This window comes from Pseudophryne corroboree, chromosome 4 (assembly GCF_028390025.1).
Source record: "Pseudophryne corroboree isolate aPseCor3 chromosome 4, aPseCor3.hap2, whole genome shotgun sequence".
NCBI classification, from domain to species: Eukaryota; Metazoa; Chordata; class Amphibia; order Anura; family Myobatrachidae; genus Pseudophryne; species Pseudophryne corroboree.
Genome location: NC_086447.1, coordinates 856,661,517 through 856,681,914, shown reverse-complemented (window position 1 = coordinate 856,681,914; position 20,398 = coordinate 856,661,517). Strand labels below are relative to the sequence as shown.

General features: G+C 43.4%; 1 pseudogene; it reads left to right on the top strand.

Annotated features, from left to right (window-relative positions):
* Positions 1 to 19,916: 19,916 nt before the first annotated feature.
* On the top strand, positions 19,917 to 20,035 carry LOC134912117 (5S ribosomal RNA; annotated as a pseudogene).
* The last annotated feature ends 363 nt before the right edge of the window (positions 20,036 to 20,398 follow it).

Sequence of the window (20,398 nt, the reverse complement as noted above, 5' to 3'; positions counted from 1 at the left end):
TTGCAATGAGGTAGTTGTATAACTAAGCCAAGCGACACAAACAATTGGCACATCTAGTCGTTGCACTTCAGTGGCAGACAGGAGGGCAGATATTAAAAAAAAGGCCCCAAACAGCACATCATGCAAAGAAATAAAAGAATTGCAATGAGATAGTTGTATGACTAAGCCAAGCAACACAAACAATTGGCCCATCTAGACGTGGCACTGTAGTGGCAGACAGGAGGGCAGATATTAAAAAAGGACCCAAACAGAACATCATGCAAAGAAGAAATTGAATTGCAATGAGGTAGTTGTATGACTAAGCCAAGCGACACAAACAATTGGCCTATCTAGGCGTGGCACAGCAGTGGCAGACAGGAGGGCAGATATAAAAAAAGGACCAAACAGCACATCATGCAAAGAAGAAAAAGAGTTGTAATGAGGTAGTTGTATGACTAAACCAAGCAACACAAACAATTGGCCCGTCTAGGCATGGCACTGCAGTGGCAGACAGGAGGGCAGATATAAAAAAAGGCCCCAAACAGCACATCATGCAAAGAAGAAAAAGAATTGCAATGAGGTAGTTGTATGACTAAACAAAGCAACACCAACAATTGGCCTGTCTAGGTGTGGCTCTGCAGTGGCAGACAGGAGGGCAGATATAAAAAAAGGACCCAAACAGCACATCATGCAAAGAAGAAAAAGAATTGCAATTAGGTAGTTGTATGACTAAGCCAAGCGACACAAACAATTGGCCCATCTAGACGTGGCACTGTAGTGGCAGACAGGAGACCAGATATAAAAAAAGGCCCCAAACATCACATCATGCAAAGAAGAAAAAGAATTGCAATGAGGTAGTTGTATGACTAAACCAAGCAAAACAAACAATTGGCCCATCTAGGCGTGGCACTGTAGTGGCAGACAGGAGGGCAGATATAAAAAAAGGCCCCAAACAGCACATCATGCAAAGAAGAAAAAGAATTGCAATGAGTTAGTTGTATGACTAAGCCAAGCGACACAAACAATTGGCCCATCTAGGCGTGGCACTGCAGTGGCAGACCGGAGGGCAGATATAAAAAATAAAGGCCCCAAACAGCACATCATGCAAAGAAGAAAAAGAAATGCAATGAGGAAGATGTTTGACTAAGCCAAGCGACACAAACAATTGGCCCGTCTAGGCATGGCACTGCAGTGGCAGACAGGAGGGCAGATATAAAAAAGGCCCCAAACAGCACATCATGCAAAGAAGAAAAAGAATTGCAATGAGTTAGTTGTATGACTAAGCCAAGCGACACAAACAATTGGCCCATCTAGGCGTGGAACTGCGATGGCAGACAGGAGGGCAGATATTAAAAATAAAGGCCCAAAACAGCACATCATGCAAAGAAGAAAAATAATTGCAATGAGGTAGTTGTATGACTAAGCCAAGCGACACAAACAATTGGCCCATCTAGACGTGGCACTGTAGTGGCAGACAGGAGGGCAGATATTAAAAAAGGACCCAAACAGAACATCATGCAAAGAAGAAAAAGAATTGCAATGAGGTAGTTATATGACTAAGCCAAGCGACACAAACAATTGGCCCATCTAGACGTGGCACTGTAGTGGCAGACAGGAGGGCAGATATAAAAAAAGGCCCCAAAAAGCACATCATGCAAAGAAGAAAAAGAATTGCAATTAGGTAGTTGTATGACTAAGCCAAGCAACACAAACAATTGGCCCATCTAGACGTGGCACTGTAGTGGCAGACAGGAGGGCAGATATTAAAAAAGGACCCAAACAGAACATCATACAAAGAAGAAAAAGAATTGCAATGAGGTAGTTGTATGACTAAGCCAAGCGACACAAAAAATTGGCCCATCTAGGCGTGGCACAGCAGTGGCAGACAGGAGGGCAGATATAAAAAAAGGCCCAAACAGCACATCATGCAAAGAAGAAAAAGAGTTGCAATGAGGTAGTTGTATGACTAAACCAAGCAACACAAACAATTGGCCCGTCTAGGCATGGCACTGCAGTGGCAGACAGGAGGGCAGATATTAAAAAAGGACCCAAACAGAACATCATGCAAAGAAGAAAAAGAATTGCAATTAGGTAGTTGTATGACTAAGCCAAGCGACACAAACAATTGGCCCATCTAGACGTGGCACTGTAGTGGCAGACAGGAGGGCAGATATTAAAAAAGGACCCAAACAGAACATCATGCAAAGAAGAAAAAGAATTGCAATGAGGTAGTTGTATGACTAAGCCAAGCGACACAAACAATTGGCCCATCTAGGCGTGGCACAGCTGTGGCAGACAGGAGGGCAGATATAAAAAAAGGACCCAAACAGAACATCATGCAAAGAAGAAAAAGAATTGCAATGAGGTAGTTGTATGACTAAGCCAAGCGACACAAACAATTGGCACATCTAGGCGTTGCACTTCAGTGGCAGACAGGATGGCAGATATAAAAAAAAGGCCCCAAACAGCACATCATGCAAAGAAATAAAAGAATTGCAATGAGATAGTTGTATGACTAAGCCAAGCAACACAAACAATTGGCCCATCTAGACGTGGCACTGTAGTGGCAGACAGGAGGGCAGATATTAAAAAAGGACCCAAACAGAATATCATGCAAAGAAGAAATTGAATTGCAATGAGGTAGTTGTATGACTAAACCAAGCAACACAAACAATTGGCCCGTCTAGGCGTGGCACTGCAGTGGCAGACAGGAGGGCAGATATAAAAAAGGCCCCAAACAGCACATCATGCAAAGAAGAAAAAGAATTGCAATGAGGTAGTTGTATGACTAAACCAAGCAACACCAACAATTGGCCTGTCTAGGTATGGCACTGCAGTGGCAGACAGGAGGGCAGATATAAAAAAAATGCCCCAAACAGCACATCATGCAAAGAAGAAAAAGAATTGCAATTAGGTAGTTGTATGACTAAGCCAAGCAACACAAACAATTGGCCCATCTAGACGTGGCACTGTAGTGGCAGACAGGAGGGCAGATATTAAAAAAGGACCCAAACAGAACATCATGCAAAGAAGAAAAAGAATTGCAATGAGGTAGTTGTATGACTAAGCCAAGCGACACAAACAATTGGCCCATCTAGGCGTGGCACAGCAGTGGCAGACAGGAGGGCAGATATAAAAAAAAGGCCCAAACAGCACATCATGCAAAGAAGAAAAAGAGTTGCAATAAGGTAGTTGTATGACTAAACCAAGCAACACAAACAATTGGCCCGTCTAGGCGTGGCACTGCAGTGGCAGACAGGAGGGCAGATATAGAAAAAGGCCCCAAACAGCACATCATGCAAAGAAGAAAAAGAATTGCAATGAGGTAGTTGTATGACTAAACCAATCAAAACAAACAATTGGCCCATCTAGGCGTGGCACTGTAGTGGCAGACAGGAGGGCAGATATAAAAAAAAGGCCCCAAACAGCACATCATGCAAAGAAGAAAAAGAATTGCAATGAGTTAGTTGTATGACTAAGCCAAGCGACACAAACAATTGGCCCATCTAGGCGTGGCACTGCAGTTGCAGACAGGAGGGCAGATATAAAAAATAAAGGCCCCAAACAGCACATCATGCAAAGAAGAAAAATAATTGCAATGAGTTAGTTGTATGACTAAGCCAAGCGACACAAACAATTGGCCCATCTAGGAGTGGAACTGCAGTGGCAGACAGGAGGGCAGATATTAAAAATAAAGGCCCAAAACAGCACATCATGCAAAGAAGAAAAAGAAGTGCAATGAGGTAGTTGTATGACTAAGCCAAGCGACACAAACAATTGGCCCATATAGGCGTTGCACAGCAGTGGCAGACAGGAGGGCAGATATAAAGAAAAGGCCCCAAACAGCACATCATGCAAAGAAGAAAAATAATTGCAATGAGGTAGTTGTATGACTAAGCCAAGCGACACAAACAAATGGCCCAACTAGGCGTGGCACTGCAGTGGCAGACAGGAGGGCAGATATAAAAAAGACCCCTAACAGCACATCATGCAACAAACAAAAATAATTGCAATGAGGTAGTTGTATGACTAAGCCAAGCAACACAAACAATTGTCCCATCTAGGCGTTGCACTGCAGTGGCAGACAGGAGGGCAGATATAAAAAAAGGCCCCAAACAGCACATCATGCAAATAAGAAAAAGAATTGCAATGAGGTAGTTGTATGACTAAGCCAAGAGACACAAACAATTGGCACATCTAGGCGTTGCACTTCAGTGGCAGACAGGAAGGCAGATATAAAAAAAGGCCCCAAACAGCACATCATGCAAAGAAATATAACAATTGCAATGAGATAGTTGTATGACTAAGCCAAGCGACACAAACATTTGGCCCATCTAGGCGTGGCACTGCAGTGGCAGACAGGAGGGCAAATATTAAAAAAAGGCCTCAAACAGCACATCATGCAAAGAAGAAATAGAATTGCAATGAGGTAGTTGAATGACTAAACCAAGCAACACCAACAATTGGCCCATCTAGACGTGGCACTGTAGTGGCAGACAGGAGGGCAGATATTAAAAAAGGACCCAAACAGAACATCATGCAAAGAAGAAAAAGAATTGCAATGAGGTAGTTGTATGACTAAGCCAAGCGACACAAACAATTGGCCCATCTAGGCGTGGCACAGCAGTGGCAGACAGGAGGGCAGATATAAAAAAAAGGCCCAAACAGCACATCATGCAAAGAAGAAAAAGAGTTGCAATGAGGTAGTTGTATGACTAAACCAAGCAACACAAACAATTGGCACGTCTAGGCGTGGCACTGCAGTGGCAGACAGGAGGGCAAATATAAAAAAGGCCCCAAACAGCACATCATGCAAAGAAGAAAAAGAATTGCAATGAGGTAGTTGTATGACTAAACCAAGCAAAACAAACAATTGGCCCATCTAGGCGTGGCACTGTAGTGGCAGACAGGAGGGCAGATATAAAAAAGGCCCAAACAGCACATCATGCAAAGAAGAAAAAGAATTGCAATGCGTTAGTTGTATGACTAAGCCAAGCGACACAAACAATTGGCCCATCTAGGCGTGGCACTGCAGTTGCAGACAGGAGGGCAGATATAAAAAATAAAGGCCCCAAACAGCACATCATGCAAAGAAGAAAAATAATTGCAATGAGTTAGTTGTATGACTAAGCCAAGCGACACAAACAATTGGCCCATCTAGGAGTGGAACTGCAGTGGCAGACAGGAGGGCAGATATTAAAAATAAAGGCCCAAAACAGCACATCATGCAAAGAAGAAAAAGAATTGCAATGAGGTAGTTGTATGACTAAGCCAAGCGACACAAACAATTGACATATCTAGGCGTGGCACTGCAGTGGCAGACAGGAGGGCAGATATACAAAATAAAGGCTCCAAACAGCACATCATGCAAAGAAGAAAAAGAAGTGCAATGAGGTAGTTGTATGACTAAGACAAGCGACACAAACAATTGGCCCATCTAGGCGGGGCACTGCAGTGGCAGACAGGAGGGCAGAAATACAAAATAAAGGCCCCAAACAGCACATCATGCAAAGAAGAAAAAGAATTGCAATGAGGTAGTTGTATGACTAAGCCAAGCGACACAAACAATTGGCCCATCTAGGCGTTGCACAGCAGTGGCAGACAGGAGGGCAGATATAAAGAAAAGGCCCCAAACAGCACATCATGCAAAGAAGAAAAAGAATTGCAATGAGGTAGTTGTATGACTAAGACAAGCGACACAAACAATTGGCCCATCTAGGCGTGGCACTGCAGTGGCAGACAGGAGGGCAGATATAAATAAAAGGCCCCAAACAGCACATCATGCAAAGAAGAAAAAGAATTGCAATGAGTTAGTTGTATGACTAAGCTAAGCGACACAAACAATTGGCACATCTAGGCGTGGCACAGCAGTGGCAGACAGGAGGGCAGATGTAAAAAAAAGGCCCTAAACAGCACATCATGCAAAGAAGAAAAATAATTGCAATGAGGTAGTTGTATGACTAAGCCAAGCGACACAAACAATTGGCCCAACTAGGCGTGGCACTGCAGTGGCAGACAGGAGGGCAGATATAAAAAAAGACCCCTAACAGCACATCATGCACCAAACAAAAAGAATTGCAATGAGGTAGTTGTATGACTAAGCCAAGCAACACAAACAATTGTCCCATTTAGGCGTTGCACTGCAGTGGCAGACAGGTGGGCAGATATAAAAAAAGGCCCCAAACAGCACATCATGCAAATAAGAAAAGAATTGCAATGAGGTAGTTGTATGACTAAGCCAAGCGACACAAACAATTGGCACATCTAGGCGTTGCACTTCAGTGGCAGACAGGAGGGCAGATATAAAAAAAGGCCCCAAACAGCACATCATGCAAAGAAATATAACAATTGCAATGAGATAGTTGTATGACTAAGCCAAGCGACACAAACATTTGGCCCATCTAGGCGTGGCACTGCAGTGGCAGACAGGAGGGCAAATATTAAAAAAAGGCCTCAAACAGCACATCATGCAAAGAAGAAATAGAATTGCAATGAGGTAGTTGTATGACTAAACCAAGCAACACCAACAATTGGCCTGTCTAGGTGTGGCACTGCAGTGGCTGACAGGAGGGCAGATATAAAAAAAAGGCCCCAAACAGCACATCATGCAAAGAAGAAAAAGAATTGCAATGAGGTAGTTGTATGACTAAGCCAAGCGACACAAACAATTGGCCCATCTAGACGTGGCACTGTAGTGGCAGACAGGAGGGCAGATATTAAAAAAGGACCCAAACAGAACATCATGCAAAGAAGAAAAAGAATTGCAATGAGATAGTTGTATGACTAAGCCAAGCGACACAAACAATTGGCCCATCTAGGCGTGGCACTGCAGTGGCAGACAGGAGGGCAGATATAATAAAAAAGGCCCAAACAGCACATCATGCAAAGAAGAAAAAGAGTTGCAATGAGGTAGTTGTATGACTAAACCAAGCAACACAAACAATTGGCCCGTCTAGGCGTGGCACTGCAGTGGCAGACAGGAGGGCAGATATAAAAAAAGGCCCCAAACAGCACATCATACAAAGAAGAAAAAGAATTGCAATGAGGTAGTTGTATGACTAAACCAAGCAAAACAAACAATTGGCCCATCTAGGCGTGGCACTGTAGTGGCAGACAGGAGGGTAGATATAAAAAAAAGGCCCCAAACAGCACATCATGCAAAGAAGAAAAAGAATTGCAATGAGTTAGTTGTATGACTAAGCCAAGCGACACAAACAATTGGCCCATCTAGGCGTGGCACTGCAGTGGCAGACAGGAGGGCAGATATAAAAAATAAAGGCCCCAAACAGCACATAATGCAAAGAAGAAAAAGAATTGCAATGAGCTAGATGTACGACTAAGCCAAGCGACACAAACAATTGGCCCATCTAGGCATGGCACTGCAGTGGCTGACAGGAGGGCAGATATAAAAAAGGCCCCAAACAGCACATCATGCAAAGAAGAAAAAGAATTGCAATGAGTTAGTTGTATGACTAAGCCAAGCGACACAAACAATTTGCCCATCTAGGCGTGGAACTGCAGTGGCAGACAGGAGGGCAGATATTAAAAATAAAGGCCACAAACAGCACATCATGCAAAGAAGAAAAAGAATTGCAATGAGGTAGTTGTATGACTAAGCCAAGCGACACAAACAATAGGCATATATAGGCGTGGCACTGCAGTGGCAGACAGGAGAGCAGATATACAAAATAAAGGCTCCAAACAGCACATCATGCAAAGAAGAAAAATAATTTCAATGAGGTAGTTGTATGACTAAGCCAAGCGACACAAACAATTGGCCCATTTAGGTGTGGCACTGCAATGGCAGACAGGAGGGCAGAAATACAAAATAAAGACCCCAAACAGCACATAATGCAAAGAAGAAAAAGAATTGCAATGAGCTAGATGTACGACTAAGCCAAGCGACACAAACAATTGGCCCGTCTAGGCATGGCACTGCAGTGGCTGACAGGAGGGCAGATATAAAAAAGGCCCCAAACAGCACATCATGCAAAGAAGAAAAAGAATTGCAATGAGTTAGTTGTATGACTAAGCCAAGCGACACAAACAATTTGCCCATCTAGGCGTGGAACTGCAGTGGCAGACAGGAGGGCAGATATTAAAAATAAAGGCCACAAACAGCACATCATGCAAAGAAGAAAAAGAATTGCAATGAGGTAGTTGTATGACTAAGCCAAGCGACACAAACAATAGGCATATATAGGCGTGGCACTGTAGTGGCAGACAGGAGGGTAGATATAAAAAAAAGGCCCCAAACAGCACATCATGCAAAGAAGAAAAAGAATTGCAATGAGTTAGTTGTATGACTAAGCCAAGCGACACAAACAATTGGCCCATCTAGGCGTGGCACTGCAGTGGCAGACAGGAGGGCAGATATAAAAAATAAAGGCCCCAAACAGCACATAATGCAAAGAAGAAAAAGAATTGCAATGAGCTAGATGTACGACTAAGCCAAGCGACACAAACAATTGGCCCGTCTAGGCATGGCACTGCAGTGGCTGACAGGAGGGCAGATATAAAAAAGGCCCCAAACAGCACATCATGCAAAGAAGAAAAAGAATTGCAATGAGTTAGTTGTATGACTAAGCCAAGCGACACAAACAATAGGCATATATAGGCGTGGCACTGCAGTGGCAGACAGGAGAGCAGATATACAAAATAAAGGCTCCAAACAGCACATCATGCAAAGAAGAAAAAGAATTGCAATGAGGTAGTTGTATGACTAAGCCAAGCGACACAAACAATTGGCCCATCTAGGCGTTGCACAGCAGTGGCAGACAGGAGGGCAGATATATAGAAAAGGCCCCAAACAGCACATCATGCAAAGAAGAAAAAGAATTGCAATAAGGTAGTTGTATGACTAAGCCAAGCGACACAAACAATTGGCCCATCTAGGCGTGGCACTGCAGTGGCAGACAGGAGGGCAGATATAAATAAAAGGCCCCAAACAGCACATCATGCAAAGAAGAAAAAGAATTGCAATTAGGTAGTTGTATGACTAAGCCAAGCGACACAAACAATTGGCCCATCTAGACGTGGCACTGTAGTGGCAGACAGGAGGGCAGATATTAAAAAAGGACCCAAACAGAACATCATGCAAAGAAGAAAAAGAATTGCAATGAGATAGTTGTATGACTAAGCCAAGCGACACAAACAATTGGCCCATCTAGGCGTGGCACAGCAGTGGCAGACAGGAGGGCAGATATAAAAAAAAGGCCCAAACAGCACATCATGCAAAGAAGAAAAAGAGTTGCAATGAGGTAGTTGTATGACTAAACCAAGCAACACAAACAATTGGCCCGTCTAGGCGTGGCACTGCAGTGGCAGACAGGAGGGCAGATATAAAAAAAGGCCCCAAACAGCACATCATGCAAAGAAGAAAAAGAATTGCAATGAGGTAGTTGTATGACTAAACCAAGCAAAACAAACAATTGGCCCATCTAGGCGTGGCACTGTAGTGGCAGACAGGAGGGCAGATATAAAAAAAAGGCCCCAAACAGCACATCATGCAAAGAAGAAAAAGAATTGCAATGAGTTAGTTTTATGACTAAGCCAAGCGACACAAACAATTGGCCCATCTAGGCGTGGCACTGCAGTGACAGACAGGAGGGCAGATATAAAAAATAAAGGCCCCAAACAGCACATCATGCAAAGAAGAAAAAGAATTGCAATGAGGTAGATGTACGACTAAGCCAAGCGACACAAACAATTGGCCCGTCTAGGCATGGCACTGCAGTGGCAGACAGGAGGGCAGATATAAAAAAGGCCCCAAACAGCACATCATGCAAAGAAGAAAAAGAATTGCAATGAGTTAGTTGTATGACTAAGCCAAGCGACACAAACAATTGGCCCATCTAGGCGTGGAACTGCAGTGGCAGACAGGAGGGCAGATATTAAAAATAAAGGCCACAAACAGCACATCATGCAAAGAAGAAAAAGTATTGCAATGAGGTAGTTGTATGACTAAGCCAAGCGACACAAACAATAGGCATATATAGGTGTGGCACTGCAGTGGCAGACAGGAGAGCAGATATACAAAATAAAGGCTCCAAACAGCACATCATGCAAAGAAGAAAAAGAATTGCAATGAGGTAGTTGTATGACTAAGCCAAGCGACACAAACAATTGGCCCATCTAGGCGTTGCACAGCAGTGGCAGACAGGAGGGCAGATATATAGAAAAGGCCCCAAACAGCACATCATGCAAAGAAGAAAAAGAATTGCAATAAGGTAGTTGTATGACTAAGCCAAGCGACACAAACAATTGGCCCATCTAGGTGTGGCACTGCAATGGCAGACAGGAGGGCAGAAATACAAAATAAAGACCCCAAACAGCACATCATGCAAAGAAGAAAAAGAATTGCAATGAGGTAGTTGTATGACTAAGCCAAGCGACACAAACAATTGGCCCATCTAGGCGTGGCACTGCAGTGGCAGACAGGAGGGCAGATATAAATAGAAGGCCCCAAACAGCACATCATGCAAAGAAGAAAAAGAATTGCAATGAGTTAGTTGTATGACTAAGCTAAGCGACACTAACAATTGGCCCATCTAGGCGTGGCACTGCAGTGGCAGACAGGAGGGCAGATATAAAAAAAGGCCCCAAACAGCACATCATGCAAAGAAGAAAAAAAATTGCAATGAGGTAGTTGTATGACTAAGCCAAGCGACACAAACAATTGGCCCATCTAGGCGTGGCACTGCAGTGGCAAACAGGAGGGCAGATATAAAAAAAGGCCCCAAACTGCTATTCTTTTTCTACTTTGCATGATGTGCTGTTTGGGGCCTTTTTTTATATCTGCCCTCCTGTCTGCCACTGCAGTGCCACGCCTAGATGGGCCAATTGTTTGTGTCGCTTGGCTTAGTCATACAACTACCTCATTGCAATTCTTTTTCTTCGTTGCATGATGTGCTATGAGGTAGATGTATGACTAAGCCAAGCAACACAAACAATTGGCCCGTCTAGGAGTGGCACTGCATTGGCAGACAGGAGGGCAGATATAAAAAAAAGGCCCCAAACAGCACATCATGCAAACAAGAAAAAGAAATGCATTGAGGTAGTTGTATGACTAAACCAAGCAACACAAACAATTGGCCCATCTAGGCGTGGAACTGCAGTGGCAGACAGGAGGGCAGATATTAAAAAAAGGCCCCAAACAGCACATCATGCAAAGAAGAAAAATAATTGAAATGAGGTAGTTGTATGACTAAACCAAGCGACACAAACAATTGGCCCGTCTAGGCGTGGCACAGCAGTGGCAGACAGGAGGACAGATAAAAAAAAGGCCCCAAACAGCACATCATGCAAAGAAGAAAAAGAATTGCAATGAGGTAGATGTATGACTAAGCCAAGCAACGCAAACAATTGGCCCGTATAGGCGTGGCACTGCAGTGGCAGACAGGAGGGCAGATATAAAAAAGGCCCCGAACAGCACATCATGCAAAGAAGAAAAAGAATTGAAATGAGGTAGTTGTATGACTAAGCCAAGCGACACAAACAATTGGCCTGTTTAGGCGTGGCACAGCAGTGGCAGACAGGATGGCAGATATAAAAAAGGCCCCGAACAGCACATCATGCAAAGAAGAAAAAGAATTGAAATGAGGTAGTTGTATGACTAAGCCAAGCAACATAAATAATTGTCCGATCTACGCGTGGCACTGCAGTGGCAGACAGGAGGGTAGATATAAAAAAAGGCCCCAAACAGCACGTCATGCAAATAAGAAAAAGAATTGCAATGAGGTAGTTGTATGACTAAGCCAAGCGACACAAACAATTGGCCCATCTAGGCGTGGCACTGCAGTGGCAGACAGGAGGGCAGATATAAAAAAAGGCCCCAAACAGCACATCATGTAAAGAAGAAAAAGATTTGCAATGAGGTAGTTGTATGACTAAGCCAAGCGACACAAACAATTGGCCCATCTAGGCGTGGCACTGCAGTGGCAGACAGGAGGGCAGATAAAAGAAAAGGCCCAAAACAGCACATCATGCAAAGAAGAAAAAGAACTGCAATGAGGTAGATGTATGACTAAGCCAAGCGACACAAACAATTGGCCCATCTAGGCGTGGCACTGCAGTGGCAGACAGGAGGGCAGATATACAAAATAAAGGCCCCAAACAGCACATCATGCAAAGAAGAAAAAGAATTGCAATGAGGTAGTTGTATGACTAAGCCAAGCGACACAAACAATTGGCCCATCTAGACGTGGCACTGCAGTGGCAGACAGGAGGGCAGATATTAAAAAAAAAGGCCCCAAACAGCACATCATGCAAAGAAGAAAAAGGATTGCAATGAGGTATTTGTATGACTAAGCCAAGCGACACAAACAATTGGCCCGTCTAGGCATGGCACTGCAGTGGCAGACAGGAGGGCAGATATAAAAAAAAATGCCCCAAACAGCACATGATGCAAAGAAGAAAATGAGGTGCACCGAGGTTGCTGTAGGCCTAAGCTAAGCGACACCACCACCTGGCCCATCTAGTAGTGTAACGCAGTGGCTGAATTTCGAGAGTGGACCGCAATTGTTCGGTCCACTGACAGCATCTCCAGCACGCTCCATTCACTTTAAAAAAAATCTGCATTTGGTAGACTTACACAGCAGTACCCCAGGACTAATACACCAGTACCCCTGGACTCATATGGCAGTGTCACACAGGATGGCACTTTTCAAAACCTAGGCCCCAAACAGCACCTCATGCAAAGATGTCGAAGAGGTGCAATGAGGTAGCTGTATGACTAAGCCAAGCGACACAAACAATTCCAACTGGAATTATACGTCCAAATCACTGGACTTAATTGGCAAGATCACTGTAATTAATAATTATAAATCACTGAAATTAATTGTCAAAATCACTGTAATTATACTGTATGTCCAAATCACTGGAATTAAATGGCAAGATCACTGTAATTAATAATTATAAATCACTGGCATTAATTGTCAAAGTCACTGGAATTAATAATTATAAATCACTGAAATTAATTGGCAAAATCACTGTAATTATACGTCCAAATCAATGGAATTAAATGGCAAAATCTCGCTATCGCCTGCCTAGTGAAGTGGAATCTAGATGGGATTTGTTACCGGGGACACAATACCTCCAACAATTGTCTAAATCCCACTGCACTAATGGCGAATACCGGACGCACGTCTAACACCAACATAAGTGTCAAGGCCTCAATTATGAGGGCTTCCATCATCATGTGAAGCTGAACCACTAGTCATGAACATAGGCCAGGGCCTCAGCCGTTCCTTGCCAGTCCATGTCGCAAATGGTATATTGGCAAATTTACTTTTCTCCTCAGATGATTTAAATTTCATTTTTTGGTTCTTTTTACTGAATTTTGGCTTTTTGGATTTTACATGCCCTCTGCTATCACATTGGGCATCAACCTTGGCAGACGACGTTGATGGCATTTCATCGTCTATGTCATGGCTAGTGGCAGCAGCTTCAGCACTAGGAGGAAGTGGTTCTTCTTGATCTTTCCCTATTTTATCCTCAAAATGTTTGTTCTCCATTATTTTTTGGGAGTTATATAAGACAATATGCGGCACAAGAATGACTGGAATGACTGATGGACAGGACACTACCACTGGTCTGCAGCTCACAGTACTCATTGTTCTCCAGTTTCATATGTCCTCTACAGTGAATGATCACATCCCAATCCTCCCAATCTTTGAGACATAGATGGTCACAGAGATATAAAGATGTACTGGAAATACTGATAGGCTAGCACAGAGGTTCCCAAACGTGGTCCTCAAGGCACCCCAACGGTCCTGGTTTTAAATGTATCCATGCTTGGCCACAAGTGACTTAATTAGAACCTTAGTCAATTTGATTTAACCATCTATGCTGAGCCATGGATATACCTAAAACCTGGACTGTTGAGGTGCCTTGAGAACAGTAATTAGGAACCTCTGGGTTAGCGAGTAAATCACTGAAATATCACTGGTGACTGCAAATTGTGGGTTAATACATTTGGACCATGATATTTTAGCGTGGCTTAATGTGATGTATTGATAAACCTATGCAGATGTTTTTGATCTGATGCCATAGAGGGTGTCCCCCTGCCCAGCATCAGGCAAAGGGTAATTTGTTGGGCTACTATGTCTACATCCAGCCTAAGGAGATGCTGCAATATATGATATCCCAAATAGCTTTTTTGTCACTCAGCCATTACCGTCATTATATTTCTTGTTAGATCTTATAGATACTATCGGGGAGATGTACTAAGCAGTAGAGATGAGCGAGTTCGGTTCCCTGAGAACCGAACCCCCCCGAACTTCACTACCTGAGCCTGGATCCCAGTCCGGCTAGGGGTTTTCCCACCTAACTCGGAAACCAGAACGAGGCAAAACGTCATCTTCCCGCTGTCGGATTCTCGCAGGTTTTGGATTCCATATAAGGAGCCGCACGTCGCTGCCATTTTCACTCCGGCATTGGAGAGTGTAGCGAGAGGACGTGTTTCCATCCTCAGTGTCTGTGTGGGAGGGAAAGTGGGGTGGCGATTACAGTGCTGTCTTGTGCTGCTCAGTCCAGTGTAGTGTCTTATGCTGCATCAGTCCAGTGCAGTGGTGCTGTGTTGTCCTGCATCAGTACAGTGGTAGTGTCTTGTGCTGCATCAGTCCAGTCACAGTGGTGGTGTCCTCTGCTGCCAAATGTCCAGTTCTGCTGTATAAGTCCAGTCCAGTGGTGCTGTGTTGTGCTTCATCAATCCAGTGGTGGTGTCTTGTGCTGCATCAGTCCAGTCACAGTGGTGGTGTATTCTGCTGCCATATGTCCAGTGCTGTTGTATACGTCCAGTCAATTGCAGTGGTGCTGTGTGGTCTTGCATAAGTCCAGTGGTAATGTCCCTGTGCTGCTAAGTCCAGTGGTACTGCCGTATATGTCCAGTGATACTGCCGTACTGTATATGTCCAGTGATACTGCCAAATATGTCCTGCGGTACTGTTGTATAAATCCAGTGATACTGCCGTATATGTCCAGTGATACTGACGTATATGTCCAGTGGTACTGTCATATAATTCCAATGATATTGCCGTATATGTCCAGTGCTACTGCCATATAAATCCAGTGGTACTGGCGTATAAATCCAGTCCAGTGATACTGCCGTATATATGTCCAGCGGTACTGCTGTATAAATCCAGTGATACTGCCGTATATATCCAGTGATACTGCCGTATATGTCCAGCGGTACTGCCATATAAATCCAGTGATACTGCCGTATATGTCCAGTGGCACTGCCATATCATTCCAGTGGTATTGGAATATAAATCCAGTCCAATGATACTGCCATATAAGTTCAGTGGTGCTGTCATGTGCTGTATATTATTTACTCCAAATAAAGGGGTTATTAATACTTAATCCATTTAAATTTTAAAGGGTTTGCCCTGTGTGATGTAGAGGTACACTCTGGCTGCGATCAACTCGGAATCACCCCCATTGTGTGGAACTGAGTGAATATACATCACATTCGAAAAAAGATGCAGCGCAGATCGCATGAAGATTGACAGTGGAGAGGCGTTCCGGGACAGATACTCACCGTTGGATGCCGTTTTCGGGGAGTGGTCGTCCGAACGCAGGTGTGTCCAGGAAAACGGAGGGCGGATGTCTGACGTCAAAGCTGGGAGGAACGTTGCAGGATCCGTCGCACAGGGTAAGTAGCTCCAGCCTTACGCCTAGGTCAGTTATTTTTTGTCCAATTTTCTCATAGTCCATTAATATCAAATATCAATCTCCTCAATTGCCGCGTTACGTTACTTAGTAAACAAAGGATTATTAGAATAGTAACATCCACTTATCTGCAATGTATCCATATAAAAATCAATATAAATTATAAAATTACGGAAGACATAAAAAGGTGCAGCTATAAAATGTAATAAATAAATCAATAACTATACAAAGATAATTATTAAAACCATTTCACTTCAAAGTCTGAATTGAGGCCACCTGGCTTTAATGTGCCCAATTCATAGATGGCCTTCATTTCAGCCTTGGCCAATTGACTGGCCACATCTTTACGCCTCCAATGACCTTTTATATGTCGAATGCCACAGAAACGACTTATACCAGTAGGACAACTGTGGTGGCATATTCTAAAGTGCTCAGCAAATGCGTGAGTTGTCAATCCCTTTTTAATGTTCCTCAAATGCTCGCCTATTCTTACTTTTAATGGTCTTGAGGTGCGACCTATATACCATAGGCCACAAGTGCATTCGATGGCATAGACGACATTGGCACTATTACACGTTACAAAATCCACAATTTTGAAATTTCTATTATTTATGCTCACCTCTGTGATTTTATTCCCATTTCCTTTTATACCCCTACATCCTAAACAAAGAACGCACTGAAAGAAAGCTTTTGATTTGATGGTACACATTGGTTTCTTTGGTAGATGGGCACTTTTCACCTAACTTGTTTTTATATTAGGGGCCTTTTTGAAAATACATTTGGGTTTATCTGGTGACAAACTGCCAATGACAGGGTCCTTCCTCAGAATCACCCAATGTTTACTGAGGGACTTTTCCAAAGTTTTGTATTGGCAACTGAATGATGTCACAAATGCTCAGTTAAAATTTCCTGTATCTTCCGAATCACCCCTTTTCCTTGGCTGTAATAGATAATTTCGGTCTAGCTGTCCCACTTCAACTATCGTCTTTTTTATTTTCTCTGGTTGATAACCTGAGGCTTCAAACTTCAACCTCATTTCATCGGCCTGTTTTTCAAAAGTACTTTGATTTGTGAAGTTACGTTTTAAACGCCTGAATTGACCATTTGGAATAAAGCTAGTTGCTTTAATATATACCCCGAGTCTGTAGGTTTTGTATAATTCTTAAACTGGCGCTATCAGGTGAAACGCACATCCAAACACAAGTGATCTCAGTCTGTGAATGGACAAGATCACATTCTGGTCCACGCTGTGGTTCATGCTCTGAGGAAAGATTAATATTTGCTCCCCCCTTATTTCCACTCAAACTGTAGGATCATCTGCCAGGATTTCTCATAGGATTATTCCCTAGCCATTATAAAATACCCAAGCATTCACTGGTTAATACACACACCAGGTGGTACTAACAATTGTTTTTTAATACTACTAATTTATGTTTACCATTTGGTTTGTCTATGGTCTTCTAGGAACCCACCCATTTTATTCATTTTAAATAAACGTTATATTTTAATTGTATATAAAGCATTCCCCAGCAAAAGAGTCTTTCTTTTTTTCTGAGATGTTACAATTTTGAGTCTTGGGAACGCCACAAATTTTGTCATATCACTCAGATACTTAAGGGGAATTATTTGTAGCTTTATGTTGGCTTTCAAAATATTGCATTACTTATAAAGTTATTGAGGTTCAGTGTAGAATCTTCCAACCCTCACATTGGATACTGTCTTATTTCTGACAATGTTTGGCTTAAGTATCACGTCAATAATTTCCAATAGTTAAATAAATGGAACTTTTAGTAGTAACTTCACCTGACAACTAATATGTGGCTTTGATGTTCCCTGGTTGTACCAAACTATATAGGAGCTCATGGTCCATAAAGCCAAGAGGCTGTCTTCTATTTTATAGAAAGGGACATTATTTCATATACTAAACACGTATCGAGTTACAATAAAGCAAGTTGCCTGTCATCTGAGCATTTCCATTAGTAAGAGATTTTCTTTGCTTTCAGCATATAAACACAATACCACCAGAAGTGATTGTGATGGCAAATATGGCTCCATAAATAGAGCTGTGAAGGTACTAATGTAAATCAGTATCTGTTATCTACAATACAGTATGAATAGTTTCCTCTTGCATGGTCTTAGAGATAAGTAAGACAATTCTTCAAGTTCAAACAATTTAAAAATCTCAGTGATTCCGAGCCTCTAAATGATCTTGTAAATTTCTAGTAGAAATATAGGGGCAAATTCAGACCTGATCGCTATGTTTTTTTTTTTGCATCCCTGCAATCAGGTAGTTGCCGCCAACCGGGGGAGGGTATTAGGTGTGTGTAGGTGTGTGAACACTTGTGCTGGAGAGCTGCACAAACAGCAGTTTGTGCAGTCTCTGCACAGCCCAGGACTTACTCACCCGCTGCGATGATCGGGGCCGTAGCTGACATTAGGAATCCTCCCACAAACACCGGGTCCCTCCTGTGTTTTTCCGGACACTCCCTAGAAATGGTCAGTTGCCACCAACAAACAGCCTCTTCCTGTCAATCGGATTTTTCGCACCATCCCGTCGCTGACCGGCTCTCCCTGTTGCTGCGGACTGTCGTGCCTGCGCACTGCAGTGTATACGCATGCGCAGTTCAGACCTGATCGCCCGCTGTACGAAAATACTACTAAAAGAAAAATATTGCATGGCTGCTTTTGCCAAAATAAGTACTATAGGTAGGGTTAAAATGATATTTTGCCCAAAATGCTACAGTATGACTAGGGAACATGGCAAGAGTCCATGGGTTCCTGATTCTATGTGGCACCATAATGACTTCCACGTGATTGTTTGGGGTATCAATTCGACATCCAGTTGCATCAGATCCATTGGATTAAAATGTGGCCCAATGGAGTAGCTGCTGTACGAGAGCTCTGCTGCTCACAGTACTCGTTGTTCTCCAGTTTCATATGTCCTCTACAGTGAATGCTCGCCTCCTAATCCTCCCAATCTTTGAGACACAGACGGTCACAGAGATATAGAAATGTACTGGAAATGCTGATAGGCTAGCGCAGAGGTTCCAAAACGTGGTCCTCAAGGCACCCCAACGGTCCTGGTTTTAAATGTATCCATGCTTGGCCACAGGTAACTTAATTAGCACCTTAGTCAATTTGTTTCAACCATCTATGCTGAGACATGGATATACCTAAAACCTGGACTGTTGGGGTGCCTTGAGGACCGCATTTTGGGAACCTCTGGGCTGGCGAATAAATCACTGAAATATCACTGGTGACTACAAATTGTAGGTTAATACATTTGGACCATGATATTTTAGCTTGGCTTCATGTGATGTAATGATAAACCTATGCAGATGTTCTTGATCTGATGCCATAGAGGGTGTCCCCCTGCCCAGCATCAGACAAAGGGTAATTTGTTGGGCTACTATGTCTACATCCAGCCTAAGGAGATGCTGCAATGTATGATATCCTTAATAGCTTCTTGTCACTCAGCCAAGATTACTGTAATTATATTTCTTTTTAGGCCTTATAGATACTATCGGGGAGATGTACTAAGCAGTAGAGATGAGCGGGTTCAGTTCCCTGAGAACTGAACTCCCCCGAACTTCACTACCTGAGCCCGGATCCGAGTCCGGCTCGGGTTTTTTCCGCCTGACTCGGAAACCAGAAAGAGGCAAAACGTCATCATCCCGCTGTCGGATTCTCACGGGTTTTGGATTCCACATAAGGAGCCACACGTCGCCGTCATTTTCACTCCGGCATTGGAGAGTTTAGCGAGAGGACATGTCTCCGTCCTCAGTGTCTGTGCGGGAGGGAAAGTGGAGTGGCAATTTCAATGTATAACTGATATAGCCCACAGCCAGGACCAGTGGAGGTGTGTGGCCCTGCATCAGGTCCACTGCAGGCACAACAAACAAAAAAGGCTCCAGGGGTTTCTCAATATCTCATTCCCCCCGCTAGATCACTTTTGCTATCCCTATAGTACGGCAACATTGGGCCTTCTACAATTATTTCTACATTCACTGCAGTGGGCCTCACATCCAATTTCATTCTCTTTATTCTCTTCCTCCCCTTTGCTTTTTCTTTTCTTTTCTTTCTTCCGTGAACTCTCATCCACGATTCTGGGGTACGTGTCTCCTAGGAGACACGGTTCTCCCGTCTAACGAGGACAGCAGATTCACGCTCCCAAGCTCTATCCCATCCTTTCTCCCCCCTACCCCCCTCTCAGAAGAAAATCCCTCTTCTGTTTCGGTGCACTCTCATTAGTGACACAGGGCAAGTCCTCCTACAACCATACCCCTACGCTCACGCCCAATCTCGTCCGATCTTGGAAGCAAAACGGAGGTGGGCTAGGTTAGTACCTAGACGGGCGACCACTAGGGAATACCCAGTGCAGTAGGAAGACCGCATTCCCTGTGGAACAACACTAACAGCAGGATCACCACTTCCACTCATTCCCACTTCTCTTTCAGTTTCTAGATTCTACACCTGACCATTCAACGCAACCTCTTCAAGACAGACTCCAACCAATAGGGTTAGATTTCAATCTGGGGGTGTTCCCCCTCTTGAAGTCAACCCTATTTAGGGTCTTATTAATACAAACACAGTTTGTACAGATCTTTGGGCAGACGGAAGCAGCATGGTATGTAGTTATCTTCCAATATGCAATTATCCAAGCATAAATTAAGATCTGAACATTCCATTTTTTCAGGGAATGTCTCTTTTTTTCTGTTGAAATGTCAGCAGTTATTTATATTTAATTTCA